General features: G+C 45.8%; 1 pseudogene; it reads left to right on the top strand.

Annotated features, from left to right (window-relative positions):
* Nucleotides 1-3076: 3076 nt before the first annotated feature.
* Nucleotides 3077-3663, top strand: LOC105503090 (annotated as a pseudogene).
* The last annotated feature ends 676 nt before the right edge of the window (nt 3664-4339 follow it).

Here is a 4339-nt window from a genome sequence, read left to right as displayed (position 1 = left end):
TCATATAAAAATACTTCTGTGACATATGTCCCCAAGTGGAACAGGAGATAAAAGTTCCAATCTCCTTCTACCGTGAACTTCATCTGGGGTCTGGAGTAAATCAAGACTAAAGTGTACATATTTATTAAGCGCTTGCTGTGAGTGAAACACTCTGCTTGCTAAGTATTAGGGGAAATGGCAATAATAAAAACATCTAGTATATATCGTGCTTATTAGACTGGAAAATACTCTCTCACACAAACTCAGTCTTCATAACTTTTTAGAGAAACAAATACACTGATCACTGTTTTGTGGAAAATGGAGGCTGTAGAAGGCCATGTGATATGCCCACCATTACTGAGCCAGTATTTCATGGCGCCAAGACTTTCAGAGGACATTGTGATTCCAAGTTTATTATTCTTTCCAGGATGTGATGAATTGGCAGATGAACAATGTATAATAGAATCAATATAGTGGGGATGGAACAGCATGTCATCTGGGGTACTGGTTAGGCTTCTGGGATATGAGCGGGATTTGGAATACTGGCCCCGGGTGTGTCTGAGAGAAGAGGGCACAGGGCTTCTTCGTAGAAAGAGACCTCCCTCCTGTCTGCAGAGCAGGCTGGAACGTCCTTGAGGCTTTCACCTCCCCTGGGCACTGCATCCTTACAGTAAGCAAGGGGATGCTGTGGTTATCCCCTTGGTGCAGAGGAAGACCTAGACCTGTGTACAGGTCATTCAAAGTTGCCCAGGCTACTGCCACTCCAGCAGCTGCCTCCCAAGCCATGCAGCTATATGCTGGGTTTTAAAAAAAAAAGTCTCAGGGACTTAGTGATGCAGCCATGTTAAAGACATATTCTCCATTTCCCTGCAGACCACTCCCCCAGAGCATACTGCCTCTTATATCCGGGCAATAGTATCTAATGGGAAGAGCAATAGCTGTAGGGTCAGGGAACCTGGATTCAATTCCTGAGTGGCCATTTTAAAACACTGCCGTAAATTCTTTGACACTCATCCTACTGAAAGATGGGGTCTGTGTGTCTCCTATCTTTGAAATGGGACCAACTTGTGACTGACTGTCTTAACAAATAGAGTTAAGAGGAAGGTGATACTCCTAATTTGGTGGCCCTCTAGTCAGGTGGTACTCCTAAAGGTGGCTTGCTAGGTCAGGAGAGGCCTTGCAGCTCCTGCCTTGGTCCTCAGGATGCTTGGTCTCTGATGGTCCCACCATGTGGGGATAAGCCCACGTTTGCACATAGAGGCCACATGTAGGTGCTCTGGGCAACAGTCCAAGCTGAATCCAGCCTTCCAAACATCCCACTTCAGGGATCAGCCCCTACGCAGGTCACCTATAATCATGGGAGTACTTGTTGGCACAGAGACCATCCTCACTGTGCCCTCCCCAGACTCCTAACCTGCAGAATCTGTGAGCATAATAAAATGATAGTGGCTTTTATGTCACTAAGTTTTGAAATGGTTTGTTATACAGCAAAGAAGACTTTGCCGTAGAACATCTTGCTTCCAGGTACCAACTGCGTTTTAAATTCAAGAGCCCCCTTCTTTTTTTAGGAAAAAAAAAAAATCCTGCTTCACATGATGCCGTCAAGACTAAATGACACAGAGAATGTGGATCACTAGGCGCAGTGCAAAGCACAGGGCTGGCCCCTACAAGTGTGAGTTTCCAAGGAAGCTGAGAAAGGGACTTCAGTTTGTCCTGAAAAGTGTGGCACATTTCCCACCTTGTCAGGTAACCTCCCTCACACTCTCCCAGGGCTCAGACTGCATGGGTTAGGCCTTCCCCGCCCACCTCCTCTCAGCAGATTGCCTGGTGGGATGAGAGGCAGCCATGGCAGAGAGGAGTGTTTTCATGTCTGACATCCACTGCCCTCTGGACAGTCTGATCTTGTCAACTGTGGGAGGCAATTGTGGGAGGCAGCTCCATGTAGCTGCCTGGTCGAAGCCCACTGGACTCCTACAGTGACTCAGCACAGAGTAGATGCCCACATTCATTATCATCACCAAGTAGGGGGGGCTTTAGCACCTCCTCAGCCAGCACTTCTCTCTACATTGAATTTTGCATGAGTCTCATGATCAAAGTTCAAGTGTGACAGGCACATGTATACACAGAGAGGCTCGAAGCTAAGGAAATAATTCTCTGTATGGGTCTCTTTCTTTCTGAGGACCAGCACAAGGATAGTCCTTTCAAGACAAGAGGAGATTCCAAGCATCCTAGGAGGTGATAATTAACTTCCTGCCCCCCACAGGTCTGGGCCTGCGAGAGCACAAGAGGGAAGGACAGTCCCCTCTCCCTACATGACCAGATGGAACCCTGCCCCACACGCTTTAAGAAGGCCCAGCTTGCAACTCATGAATGCACTGTGCATGCTCCCCACACACAAGTCTCTTACTCTTACAGAACTGTGAATGTTTGCTTCCAGACTAAAAACTCAGATGTAAAACTAAATCAGAGAAACCATTTTACTGAGAAAAAACATTTAAAGATTAGTTAATACAATACAGCCATCTCATAAATACACCTCTATAGGAATGTCATAAATATCTGTGTGCAATTGTTCCCATTTTAGAATCTGAGAAGATAGGGATCCCTGAAAGACAGTGAGTCATATGTCAAAATCATCAAAATTCAGAGCAGAAAAGATCATAAGAGCATGTATGGTCCATTTCCTGCTGTTCTTACTACCAATGAGGAAACAGACTCTGGCCTGCAAGAGATAACCAAGCCTCAAAATACATGGAAACAATGTTTTAGACAACATTCTTTCCATTGTCACGTTCCTGGCCATGTGTGGCTTTGAAACGACTCTAGAAGTTCTGACCAAATATTCACACACCTAGAGCTTTGTAGAGAGCTCTATTCAATGGTACATTTTTCTGATGGTCTAATCAACAACAACAACAAAGATAATTTCAGAAAATCAGTGCTCTGATGAGCATATAAAGGATGATGTTATAGAGGGTACCAGGGCAAGGTAAGTTTAGGGATGCTATAGATAACGGTCAAGAAAGGTTTATTTGATTTCTGAGCTCTCGTGAGACTTGGGCTTCTTCCTAGGCTGGCATTTAGGAAGAAGACGGCCATGTTCAGTTCAAGCACCAAGATCATGAAGCCCAATGGCGAGAAGCCAGACAAGTTCAAGTCCAGCATCTCCAGGATCTTCTGGAGCTGAAGATGAACTTGGATCTCAAGGCTCAGCTCAGGGAGCTGAATATAACAGCAGCCAAGAAACCTGAAGTTGATGGTGGTCACAAAGCGTATTATAATCATCGTTCCCGTTCCTCAGCTGAAATCTTTCCAGAAAATCCAAGTCCAGATAGCACATGAACTGGAGAAAAAATTCGGTGGGAAGCATGCTGTCTTTATTGCTCAGAGGAGAATTCTGCCTATGCCGACTTGAAAAAACAATACAAAAAAATAAGCAAAAGTGTCCCAGGAGCTGCACCTTAACAGCCACGCATGATGCAATCCTTGAAGACTTGGTCTTCCCAAGTGAAACTGGGGGCAAAAGAATCTGTGTGAAACTGGCTAGCATTCAGCTCAGGAAGGTTCATTTGGACAAAGCACAGCAGAACCATGGGGGGCACAAGGTTGAAACTTTTTCTGGTATCTATAAGGGAGTTCCTGGGCAAAGATGTTAATTTTGAATTTCCAGAGTTTCCATTATAAACAAAAATGACTAAATAAAGTAAATTCATATTTAGAAGAAAAAAGGTTTATCTGAAGAAAGGATATTTGAGCAAATCTGCAGAATGAGACAGACCTAAATATGTGAAGAACTCTCCATGCAAAGGGAGCTGCCAGTGCTGAAGGCCTGAGACAGGGAAGAGCCAGTGCACATGAACAGGGGGAGGGTGGTTTGAGACCAGGATGTGGGTAAGCTGGGCCAGATCTTGTAAATCCTCGTAGGCCACAGTAAGATGTTTGGACCTCATTCCCAGTGCAGTGGGAAGTTGTTGAAGTCTAAGTGATGTGGCCTTATTCACAGAATGCCAGCTACAGAGTGGAAAATGTTCAGAAAGATGCAAGGCCAGGTAGGTGCAGAGAAATCAGTGAAGAGGGCCACACAGTAGTCCCAGAAACAGAGGCGGCTTGGACCAGAGTAGTATCCATGGCAACGAAGAGGTAGCCGTGCTCTGCCGGATACTGACCACCATCAGCACCCACTGAGGAAAGACAGAGCCTGTCTACCCCCTCTCTAGCAGGAAGGGAGCAAAGGCTGCCCCTCCAGCATCTCCAACAGGTGCAATTCAGGTCAGCATGGAGGAGGCCCACTCCCCACTGAGGCAGCCCATCTAGGGACAACCATGGGGCTTTTCCATTTAGCCAAAATCAAATGCCAGCA

Source organism: Colobus angolensis, unplaced genomic scaffold (assembly GCF_000951035.1).
Source record: "Colobus angolensis palliatus isolate OR3802 unplaced genomic scaffold, Cang.pa_1.0 Scaffold12, whole genome shotgun sequence".
Taxonomy (NCBI): Eukaryota; Metazoa; Chordata; class Mammalia; order Primates; family Cercopithecidae; genus Colobus; species Colobus angolensis.
The sequence above is the reverse complement of the archived record's forward strand: the minus strand, read 5'-3'. Positions and strand labels throughout refer to the sequence as shown.